We start from the raw sequence: 12,876 nt of genomic DNA, 5'->3' as shown, positions 1-12,876 counted from the left end.
TTTCTGGGAGAGCATCTCCTATGGCTGCATGCAGTGGCCAGAACAAGGTTGCAGATAATCCCAGCTTTGGGACTGCCAGCCACGTCCAACCCCTTTGAAGTCCATGGCTGCACTTCCATTGGATGCAGAGGGCACTGGATCCTCAACTTGCGTTTTACTTTTTATAATTCCTGTAGTGTCCTTCTGCTCTTTTCTCCATTGCCACTCTTCCATTCCTTAGAAGATAAACTCTTGTTCATTTTTTGAGTTACTCTGGTTTGTGCTGGTTTTGTGTTTGCAGTAAAACAATTTCTTCCCTTGATGAATCTGTTTTGCCCATCTTTTATCCATATTTCCTGTTCAATCCATTTTTATTTCATTCTCCTTATTTACAACCATCTATGGATGGGCATAATCTGTGTATTTAATTGTGATCTTGATTGTACCTTTTTTCTAAGCCATTAATGAAGATATAAAGTAAACTCAAACTATCAGGTTGTGTTACCCCACTGGACATTTCCACCCATCTTGCTGTTTATCAACATTTTTTTCATTTGTGCTTTAGCCATTTTTCAACCCACATACCACTCTCTGCAGCCAAGCTGACTTGAATTAATTTTTCAATTAAGATTTCATGAGACAGTGTCAAATGCTTAACTAAAATCCAAGTATCTGTCAACTCCCATATTGAGATTTTTTTTCTGGTTTTATCTTATTTGACTTTTTTTTCCCTTGCTCCCTCTGTTTAAAGCTAATTCTTCATACAAAGACATCAACAACTCTTCAATGTCTGCATCACTTTGAAATTGTGCTTGTCAAGGGTAGGCTGGAAATGTCTGCTTGCCCAAAGCCCACCCAGCTCAGGGTTTGCAGAACGTGAAAAGATTTTGTTCTCCTTCACTCTGCAGTGATTGGGGTGAGCTGCACCAGGCTTTTCTGCCTAAATCCTCTCTCAGATTCCCAGTTCTCTGCATTATTTTCATTCACACAGCCAGAAAACACCTTCTGTCCATCCCTTATCACACAAAAAGCAGCAGATGAAGCTGTAATTCCACTTGCTGATTTTTATGCCAATGAGAAATCTTTCTCCACCTCCAGCCATCCCCTGGAGTCCGTGGTGTGCCCAAAGTACCAAACTCAGCCTCCTGAAATCCACGGATCCAAAGATCTGAATTTATACAATCTCATTGCTGGACATTAATCCTCTGTTTCTGTTGTTTTCAGAGGGAGTAATCATGCAGTGAAGTGCTGCTTCTTGTTAATTAAAATAGTCCAGCCTGGCTATTGCAGAGCTACTCTGTGTAGTATTTAGATATTATTTAGTATCTAGTGAATTCCTTTCACTCATTGAAAATATAAAAATAATTATTGTCTTTATTAACTCACTGTATCCTCAGTCTTTACTAAAGAACATTTATGTGGGTAGATAAACAGCGACTTTCTATGAAATTTCTTTCATGTCCAAATAAATTTCCAGCTGCCAGGATGAATTTCTAATTAATTCATAGTAACCAGTTAAAAGATGCTCCTTCATTAATTCTGGAAGGGTATTACCAGAAAAATATTTTGTAATGTATTCAAATTCCTGACAACAGAAAGCAACCAATAAGCAAGTTTTGAAGAATAAAAATACTTTCTCCCTCCGTGAGAAAAATACAGGAGGACCATCAATACCCAATATTTTAGTAGCCAGACACTTTGATTAATTACTAAAGGATTATGTATTTCCTCTTAAAAAACTAGATTTGAATCTATGAAAGATTTAAAGAGGCTTTTGAATAATGAAGAAACTCATTGAAATTAAAGAAAGCCAATGGCTTCTATTTTATTGCAAACATATTTTAAGGCTTGACAAGAGTTGCAGTGTTCCCCTAATTTTTGCTGTAAAAGGGAAGTAAAACAACTGTTTATTGTGGCAATACTTCATAGTGCCCTGCTTCTGTAAATTGTCTTTAAGCTCTAGGGTAAGGAGGGAACATTCATGTTTTTAAATTGGGTACAAAAGCTTTTTCTATGCAGTGGCTGCTGGAGCATAAATTGCCATACAGAGACTCCCAGATTTTTCTGAACACACTGATGCTCAGCAAGCTGGCAAGGTTTTTCTGCCTTGCTTTACCTGCAATGCTTGTAGCTGGTGCTTCTTTGAAATGTTTTTAATGTTTGGGATGCAGAACACAGACCTTGAAAATGTTGTCAGAAATTCTCCTTGAAACAGCCCCAAAACCCTCAGAGCCATCCCAAAGTTTTGCAGAGTTTTAGCACGGCTAATTTATGAAATAGATTGGCTGGCCAGGCTGAGGGCACAACGTTCCACACACAATAATGGGGAGAAAATGACACTTTAAATTAAACTTTCATGGCAGGGCAGCAGTGGGTCAGGGGCGGTGTCACTGAGGCGAGTCCCACAGGGACTGCCAGCAGGGCAGGGAGGTCACTGCTCCCCTGGCCAGGGCACTCCTCCAGCATGTGTCCAGCTCTGCCCCTCACTTTGGGAAGGACCTTGAGACGTGTCCAGAGGGGACAAGAGGGCTGGAGAGGGGCTGGGAACACAAACCCTGTGAGGAACTGTCCCTACAGGACACGTGAAAGCACGACACAAGCCAGTGCTATTGCAAAGGTGAAAAAGAGGAAATTTATCTTCTAACTCCAGCATTTGTACTTTTCCAAAGGTGACAGTGGATTGAAGGGTGAAGGTGCCACCTCTCCGATGACATTGGACAAACTACCAGTACATCAAGTTTCTCCGCCTCCACGGAGGAATGGTAAATAGATTGTTTACAGAAAGTCATGTGAGAAAGTTCTCTACAAGAATGTAAACTCAGAAGGTTTTAGAAAATCCTAAGAATCAGGGCAACAAGGAACCACTGAGGGAGCTGGGGGTGCTCAGCCTGGAGAAAAGGAGACTCAGGGGTGACCTTGTCACTCTCTGCAGCTCCTGAAAGGTGGCTGTGTTCAGCTGGGGTTGGGCTCTGTCTCCAGGAACCGACAGAACCAGAGGACACAGCCTCGAGCTGCACCAAGGGAAATTTAGGTTGGATATTAGGAAAAAGTTTCTTGTGGAAAGAGTGATAAAGTTCTGGAATAGAGTGATGAAGTTCTGGAATTGCTGCCCGGGGAGGTGGTGGAGTCACCACCCCTGGGTGTGTTTAAAATAATCCTGGATGTGGCTCTGGGTGCCAGGGTTGAGTTGAGGTGTTGGGGCTGGGTTGGACTCGATGATCCTGAACGTCTCTTCCAACCCGGTCATTCTGTGAATTCTGTGAGGTTCTTCTCCCTCCAAGTGCCACCCAGGAGGGACTGAGGGTGGCTTTGCATCCTCCTCCAGGTCCAGGGGACGAGAGGTGACAAGAGGGGACGAGTTTGCAGGCGGGTTTGGGGTTGTGGGGTGCAGGGGAAGCAGCAGAGCGCTCTGCAGGTGCTGGAGGCTGCTCCTGCCTGCTCGGGGCTGCAGCTGGCACCTGGAAGGATGGCAGGGGGCGAGGGGAAGGGAGCTGGGCCATGGGGAGCCCCGACTGAGCACGTGGAAGAACGTGATGCTGAGCAATTAGCCACCGAATTAGCAATTAACCACAGAATTAGCAATTAGCCAGTGAATCGAGATGCTGCTGCAGATACCAACCAGCTCTGGAAACTCCTTCCTCCCTTGTGCTTCCACTACACTTCCTTCCTTCCTCATCACAGGAGAGAATTTTAACTTTTCCATTGGAAGGAAAACCATATTTTAAGGCTATTAAGTGCTAAGGATCAGATTGTAGGGACCTATTGCTTTATTTACATATTTAAGGTCCTACTGTTTTATTTATATATTTGTTTGTTTATTTCAAAGTCCTACTGTCTTATTTATTAATTAATTTTACGGTCCTATAGTTTCATTTATTTATTTATTTATTTAAAGGTCGCACTGTTTTATTTATTTATTTAAAGGCCCTATTATTTTATTTATTGATTTTAAGGTCCTCCTGTTTCATTTATTTGTTTATTGAATTTAAAGGTCCTACTGTTTCATTGATTAATATATTTATTCATTTGTTTATTTTAAGGTCCTACCGCTTCATTTATACATTTTTGTTTATTGTAAGGGCCTGCTGTTTCATTTATTTATTTATATATTTATTTGTTAATTTATTTTAAGGCCCTACTGTTTCATCTATTTATTTATTTATTTATTTATTTATTTATTTATTTATTTATTTTTATGTCACACTTTTCATATTTTTTTTTATTTTAATGCCCTACTGTTTCATTAATTGTTTGTTTAAGAGTCCTACTGTTTTATTTATTTATTTATTTATTTATTTATTTATTTATTCACTTATTTTTTTAAGAGCAGAAGCAGCAGCACAACTCCCATTTTTGAGAAGTTTTGGTTGGGATTAGAGCTGCTTGCAAGAAGAATTTTTGCATTCCCAGAGGGGAGGAAGGCCAATTGTCAACTGCAAGATTAGCAATGCAGTCAGCCGGTGTTTTAAATAACAGGAGAGATTCTGGAACGTGAAAACAAATTAATCCTTGCCATGGATGAGAAAGCGTTACCTGAAAATTTTTGTTGTGTATTTAGAGCTTAGCAACAGATGATGCTCCTGGAAAAAAAGGAATTTACAGAGAGGTACGGAGCTGCCTCTGCACCTCCCCCAAACTGCTCCAAAACTCACAATAATTGCAATTAACTTCCAACAGAAGGAATGTGCACAAGCACCAACAAGCAAGGGGAAACAACTTTTCCTTGTTTCTGAAATTAATGTTCATGTTTCTGAAATTAAGGTTCACATATTCATATATTGAGGTTTCTGAAATTAAGGTTCGTATATTCATATATTGAGGTTTAATTGACCTTGGATTTGACAAGAAGAGGTTTGAAAATAACATAGCACGTTCTTATTTGAGTTTAGTGCCTGAGTGTGAGATTTTATTTATTTATTTCAAACTGATTCATGAAACGTTGAATTTGTTATAATAGAAAAAGCAGCAGGTTTTTTTATTGCTGTTTTCTGCTTGAAGAAATAAAACTGAAAACTGAAAGACATTTTTATCAACATTTTTACTTCAGAAGATACAGCAAAAATCACCTTTTTTGGGACAGTTTTAAAATCCTATTTTTAAATAAATCCTATTTTTCTTCATAGGAAACTTGGTTGTCCCTGACATTAACACCATTCAAAAATTAATTCCCACAAAACTGAAAGTCTTCAGATATAACAGCCATATACTGTTGATAATTGGATTATGTCTTGGACTCTCTTTTAGGAAAGAGAGAGGTAAAACCCTTTTTATGAACTGGGCCTACAATGGATTAAACCTCAAGGCTGGGCTTAAAGAGGATGGAGCTGTGGCAGGTGAAGCTTTTATCATCCTCACAAAAGATAAGGACACCCAGGGGAGAAAGGGTGAGGAGGTGAGATAGCCACAAATCAGGCTCTAAATACCTTAAAAAAAATGTATTTCTTACAGTAAGGAGAGAAACAGATCTCATCAAATGATTTTTCTCTATATTTAAACACCTTATTATGTTTTTTTCCAAAATAACTTTCCTAAGGCTGACAGTGCTATATTTTACTGAAACTCTTTACAAAGTCCATTTATTTCTAATGACATCCCAAAAAAAAAAAAAAAAAAAAAAAAAAACGTGAATTATGGGCAGCATGCTCCATTTATTAATCTTTCCCAAAAGAGTCAGGGTAGAACTGCAAACATTGGTACCTTAGGCTAAGAAAGTTTGGTCCAAAATATTCCAGAAATGGTGTCCTGAATAGGTTTTAATGCTGTTTTTTTTGGTGTTATGAAATGATTTCCCCTCGATATTTGGTGTATTGTAGAAAAATGTTCCTACAGAATAAACTGCATTTCCCACTCATCTGTAAGATAATAACAGGTTGGACAAGATCAGAGCAATCCTTTATTTTTGGTGGGGCTTTCCCTGTATTAATTTCCTCCTATCTCTGTGCTGATCAGGTATCAAATCTGTGCTCTTATCTCATCTTGGCTGCTTTGGGTGGATAGAATGGACAGAAAGCAAAGCAGGAAAAATCCTGGCCAGGCAATGCTCTATCAACCCCCTCTCAGCACAGGACAGGCATTTTCTGCAAAGCTTGTTGGGAAGAAGAAGTTTTATTTATTTATGTGTTTTATTCAAGTAAAAAATCTGTGGGAATCCAGGGCTCCCCTCTGGCTGCCCTGGCAGGGCTGGGACCCTGGCAGGGGTCAGGAACCCCCCTGGACAGAGCCCCCAGAGACACTGGCTGTGATCTCTGTCCATGGAAAAGAGTTTTCAATCTCACAGGATGAATTACAAGCTCTGAGTGTTTGATATCAGTAATAATTAAGTGTGGCACGGGTGCAAAAGTAAAATTTTAGGATTCTAGATTAGGGGTCCAAAGGGAACAAGATGGAGGAAATTGGGTGTGTCTTGTCCTTTTCCTCCTTCTTCATGCCCTCCATGTTTCACTGTGGTGTTGGCATTTTTCTGTTGGTTCAGGCTGGGGACACACTGTCCAACGTAGGTGACAGATATTGGCACGTTATTGTAAATCCAGCACAGGTAGTTTGTGGTATTTAATGTTTGTACCATCCCACTGAGGGCAGAGCCCCACACGCTGCCCTGCAGGACAGAGCTGCGGCAGGGCAGCAGAACATGTTAGAGATAAACAGAATAAACAACCTTGAAACAGCACAGATCAATTATGGCTTCTGCTTTGGCAGCGGGGCTGAAAGACAGAGACTTTCTACAATCTCGGAATTGTCAATACCACAGATTCCGACAAAAATCCACACAAGATTAGGTGAATACTACAAATCTAGGAATTTCAATTTTTAAAAAAATGGCTCTTATCTATTTGTCTCTATCACAATAAGAATTCCCAGAGAATCAGGCAATTTATTAAAGCTCATATTTGAGCTATCAAATGGTGATTTCCAAGTTCTTCCTTGTGAGGTGTCCCAGGAAACTGCAGCAAAGTCAGAGTTGTCATTCTCACCAGGCTTCAGCTGGAGGTAAGGTATTTTCTGCTCTCTCTGCAGGGTGGGAAGCAAATCCTGAAGTGGGTTTGTCCTCTGTTGTCCAAGGAAGAGAAATTCTGCATTTCCCAGACAGCAGAAGGCACAAAGATGATGCTCAGAGGTGTTTGATCACCACCTGTGAGAGCAGAGATTTCATCCCTGTGAAATATGTCTCCTCCCTTCCTGTGCTGTAGGCAGCTCCAAAACATCTCTGCTCTTTTATTTTGCGCTTTCTAAATAATACCTAAGAAGTAGAGAGCCGATAAAGAGGTAATTTTATGTTTTGCTTTAAGTGTGCATCCTTTTCCCTTTCTGTTGTGACACTGATTTATGTATTATGCCAGAAATAGAAAATGTGTATGGAAAGAGCAGCAGCATCCCACACAAAACCACTCAATTCAGCCTGGAAAGTCACTCACAGGATTTAAAATCACATCACAGGGCTTTTTGCTCTTAGACTTCACTTTTCATTACAAAATAAGTTTCTATTTTTCCCACTGTCCTGCCACCTTCAGTTGATCCAGTTCTCCCTGCTCTGTAATATAGTCATTAAATATTGACTCTAATCCTTGATTTTTAGTGTATTAATTGCCATTGACTGAAGATTTTTTTAAAACCAGGTGGTTATTCCTGAGCAGATGGGGAAAAACCCCTTTAATGACATGAAGTAATTCTGGATGCTGCCCTTGAGGTGCCCTGGCTGTGGCACATCTGTTTAAGCATCCACAGCACAAGTTTGGGATTGTCCCTCCAGCAAAAAAGAAACAACTTTGAGAGGGTTTTTTTTTTTTTTTTTCTTGTCAACATAAAATCCACATTCTTCTTCCCACACACAGAGAACAATTTCCTAACCCAGGGATCTTTGGCTGAGCTGCCCAAACACAGCCAGCCTGGGGGCTGGACACACAAGGAACAACAAATTGGATGTTTCTGTCTCTCAGCAAAATCTCCTGATGAGCAACCACAAGGCCTCCACTGGAAAACGCTCTGAGCACAACAAGGGCATGAAATGAGGGACTCCAAACTCTCCTTTACAAGTTAATAAGGTGACAGGGGGAAAAAAATTAAATTAATTCCTCCCTTTATATTTTTTATAACCAGATCCCTGCTTCCCATGAAATGCTGCAGCTCCCAGCCTCGCAGGAGGAGCAAAGTGTGCTCTGACAGGAGGCTGGGAGGGGAGAAATGTGGCAGTAAGGTAGAAAAATCATAAAAAAGGCTTCAGAAAATCAGTCCTGCTCTCCTGGAATCGGTGGCTGGCCTTGTCAAGGCAGCCTCTGCAAGTTCCCATTTGAAAGAAATCCTGGTATGAGCAGTTCATTAACATAACGATTTATTCCTGGGGAAAAAACACCCAGCACCTGTATAAACTGCTTTTACACCGTTAGAAACATGAAAAAGATCCCTCACAAACAACTTTTCAGCATGTGCACCCCGGGGTTTGAGTGACCAATGAATACAGAATAACAACTCATTACTAACCAATAATTAATAGGCAAGAAACCTCCTGAGCAACTGGAGTCACACATGAGGTCTGTAAAACTGGATAAAAAGGAGTTATGTGGATAAAGAATGGGCTTTTTCCACCATGAAAATGAAGAAAATGGAGTCTGCATGATTTATTCCCATAGGGAAGGATGTTGTTTGGCTGGCAATTTAACTTTAGGAAGTCCAAATGGGAAGATGTTACCTTGCTGCCCGTGATGTGGATTGACAGACAGATCACAGATATTTGTTAAACAAACACTAAAACTCAGAAATATCTATTCCTTTCCTGCTTCTTGTAGGTATTGCAGGGGGTAAAAGTCTGATACTTCTCCAGTTGCCTCTTAATTAACCTTTCCTGTAGTTTTGGGAAGCTTTGTTTTACCTGATGTCACTACAGATATTTTTTTTATTATGGTTTTTTAGTAAATATCTTTCTTTAGAGCAGAGTGTGGCTCCTTCCCTTCTCCCTCTCCATTCTGTCTGTACCTCCAGCACCCCTCCTGTCACCTGCCACAAATTCCCACTTCTCCTCTCTATTCCTTCCTGTTCCTCTCAGTTTTTGTCATTCTGATTTCACTGTTGTGGTTCTTGATCCCTCACAGGTTCACCAGCCCTCCCTTCTGTTACCATCAGGAACTTTCCATGCTTTTCACAGGAGCAGGAGGGCCAGGGAGAGCCCCTTGTTTTGCTTTTTGCCTCTTTCTGCAGTGGGTCTGGTGGGCAAAATCTGTTTAGGGACTTTGGACAAGGGTGTGGAGTGACAGAAAAAGGGGAGACTGATGGAGGCCAGGGTTGGATGGGATATTAAAGAGAAATTGTTCCCTGTGAGGGTGTAAAGCCCTGGCACGGGTGCCCAGAGCAGCTGTGGCTGCCTCTGCATCCCTGGCAGTGCCCAAGGCCAGGCTGGACACTGGGAATTGGAGCAGCCTGGGACAGTGGGAGGTGTCCCTGCCATGGCAGGGGTGGCACTGGATGGGCTTTAAGGTTCCTTCCATCCCAAACTATTCTGTGGCTCTGTGACCATGAGTAATTATTAAATAAAATATGAGAGAGGGAACAGCCCAGAAATGGCAATGAACTGCCAGATGTCTTGTCACCTTGTCTGGATTCCTGACAAACACCTCTGTGCACACCGGGGTTTGAAAATCTTGTCACAGAGCCAAAATTATATCTGGGAGCTGTTTTGTGAGGGTTTCCCTAGGTTAAAAAGAGCTGTAGTACATTAAAAGATCCCGTGTTGTGCTAGGAAAAGCTAAACTTAAAGGGTCCTGGATGCAGCAATTAGCACCATTCCTGACTAATGTTATGTTAATGTGCATGAATAATTCCATTCCCTGCACAGCTCCTGGGCAGGGACAGCTCAGCACAACACTTCAGGAATAGCTCAGCAGAAATCGGTTTTGAGAGCTACCAACTCGTGTGCTGCAGGTATTTTTTTATCTCTGTATTTGTATCTGCATCTTTATCCATGTTTACAGCTCGTTCCACACCATAGAAATAGTGTTTCTCCATAAAACACTGAAAGCAGCTTCTCTTCAACTCACAAATGTCTGAGGTATTTTAGAAAGCAGATGTTTCTAAAATATTCCCAAGTTTCAGCCTCGTGGAGAAAATACCCCTTAATAATTTGGGTTGCAACAATAAAGCCAGGTGAAAGTGAGCCCTTCCCATAAAAAAATCCAGACAACCACAAGTACAGCCCATAAGAGGAAATGCTGAAACACTTTTGAACCCTGTGCTACTGTCTGCTGTTTTTACTACATGTCATCCTGGCCATTTCCCCTGTACTTAGTGCTACAATTAATAAAAATCCTTCTCTAAAGGTAACGAGGTGTCAGCCCCGCTTCCAGTTGAGACTGTCTGTTGATTAAAAACTACTTCACAACGACATTAAGCTGCAAAAACAACTCATAAAAAAAACAAAAGAAAAAAAATCATAAGCCTGAGCCACGCACTGCCAGTCCCCATAGACTTAAATTTAATTAAATGAGAAAACTGCAGGACTCTTTTTGTTCACACTGAAGATTCCCAGAGCTATCCCAGGAGCAGTGCTCAGTTATTGCAAGGCACGGGCTCAGCTTGGAATATTGTTTGATCATTAAGGCTGCCACTCACTCCTTGTTAGATCTGGCAGCCCAAATGCCAGGGTGCCAGCATGGCAGCAAAAGGTCTTGGCACTGAAATTGTCCTGAGGATGCAGGGCTGGGATCACAGCAGCTCACCTGCTGGAACCCTGGATGCTGAGAATTGCAGACTTTCTGTGCTGCCAGGCACTGACCCCCAGGAGAACTCTGCACTGACCTGAGGCTGTGGAGAAGCTTCCAAAATGGAATGATGGAACTGGGATTGTGGGGTGGAGTTTGGATAGAAGTGTGTGATAGCACAGGTGAAAACTCAGAGTTTAAGGGTTTAGAATATAGTAATAGATATAAAGCAAGATGGAGGTTTTAGGGTGGAGGCTGTTCCTTCTCCTTCTCCTTCTCCTTCTCCTTCTCCTTCTCCTTCTCCTTCTCCTTCTCCTTCTCCTTCTCCTTCTCCTTCTCCTTCTCCTTCTCCTTCTCCTTCTCCTTCTCCTTCTCCTTCTCCTTCTCCTTCTCCTTCTCCTTCTCCTTCTCCTTCTCCTTCTCCTTCTCCTTCTCCTTCTCCTTCTCCTTCTCCTCCTTCTCCTTCTCCTTCTCCTTCTCCTTCTCCTTGTTCTCCTTCTCCTCCTTCTCCATGGGTTTGGGTGATTTTGTGTAATTGGATAAAAAAGTCCACAATTCAGGCACAGGCGGTTGATTATTGGGTTTAAAGCAAAAATAATTTAGGAGTCATTTCTCAATGGGACAGTTTATCCTTAAAATGCCTTGTAGAGAGAGAGATGGGGCTCCAGGTTTAGTTTGTTGAAGTGCTGCAGAACTCAGGGTTTGTGAGGCTGTGACATGGATAAGAACTAACAAACATCTGAGTCCCAACAAGAAATCCTGTCTCACAATTTAATCCTGCCCTTGGCAGAAAAGAAGCAAATAATGACATTTACCCATCTCCTAACAGTCAGCCAATTGTTTGGGATGTGAAACCCAGCACTGGGTGCTGCTGTTCAGGAGGTGTTGACCACCTGCTCCTTGATTCAGCCCAGCCCCTCATCTGTAACACCAAAACCGTGGGGTTGTGAAATTATGGATCTGGAAATGATGCTGATATCTCCCTTTAAAACTTCCATGGCATGTCCTGGATCCATGGGAATTAATACCCTACTTCCTCCTGGGCTGGTGCTCTTGCTCCCCAAACATGGAAAAATGCTGCCCCTATTCCAAATAAATCTGATTTTTCCCCCATGAAACATAAGAAAGAACCTGGCATCGCTTCCTAACCCCTGCAAATAATTTGCTGTCCTTTGAAGTATGGAATTATTCATCTGACGTTTCCTCTTGTCTATCTACCAGCACCCCTAAGAAAAATAGAACAACTTTAAGCCCAGCTTCCATTTTTTTAAATTTAATTTTAATATTTGTAGGTTTTCCCTTCTCAAAGACAAATTAGGAAATAAATAAGCCTGCAGACCAAGCTGAGAATATTCTATGTGATTGCAGTAATGCACAAAGATGAACATGAAAATGTCATCAGCATCGTTGCCACACACTTTCTTGACAATATTTTTTTTTTCCAGAAAAATTGGTTTATAGTGTTGGAGAGAGGAAGGAAAATAGGCTGAAGAGATGAGAAGAGAAAAAAGAAAGGGGAGAGCTGGACAAACAGACCTCCCTGTGCCTCTTCCTTGCTCCAAAAAAAAAGGTCATTCTTGTCTTTGTAACTGCTGAATTTTTTTAACTGGCCTGGTCTGTCTGTGAGAAACTGTCCTTTTGAGCAAATACTGTGACTTTTGCAGATTAAAGGCCAAACCATGTGCTCATGAATTTTAATGTAAACAAAACCAGCTTTTTTTTTCTTTTTTTTTTTTTTTTATTATTTCTTCTCCTGTTTTTAAGATCTTCCTTGGCTTTGTTGTGTGGGGCGAAGGGCAGAGGAGCAGAATGGCCAAAGGGTGAAGCTGCAGCTTGCTGGAACATGTGTTTTCATCTCCTGCTGAATCTTATCCTCCATGCTCTAAAGCGATCACATTTACAACAAAGAGACCTGAGAGACTCAGAGCAAACCAGCACCTGGAGCAGAGCTTTTCCGAGCCACCACTAATAGAAAAGGAATGGGAAATAAGATTAGCCCCGCTGCTCTTCACAGCTTTCTCTGAATCTGCTGAAGTTTCTGCTTCTGCTGCAGCAGTGATCATTAATAACACTCATTTTCAGACCATTTTTAACTTAGTTCCAGGGGAGTAGTTAAACAGATGGGGCTGTTTGCTCCCTGGGGAAGAGGCAGAGGGAGGCAGAGCTCTGGTGTGGTGGTGCCAGCTCCACCCAATTAACCTCAGCCAACATC

This window comes from Taeniopygia guttata, chromosome 9 (genome assembly GCF_048771995.1).
Source record: "Taeniopygia guttata chromosome 9, bTaeGut7.mat, whole genome shotgun sequence".
NCBI lineage: Eukaryota > Metazoa > Chordata > Aves > Passeriformes > Estrildidae > Taeniopygia > Taeniopygia guttata.
The sequence above is the reverse complement of the archived record's forward strand: the minus strand, read 5'-3'. Positions refer to the sequence as shown.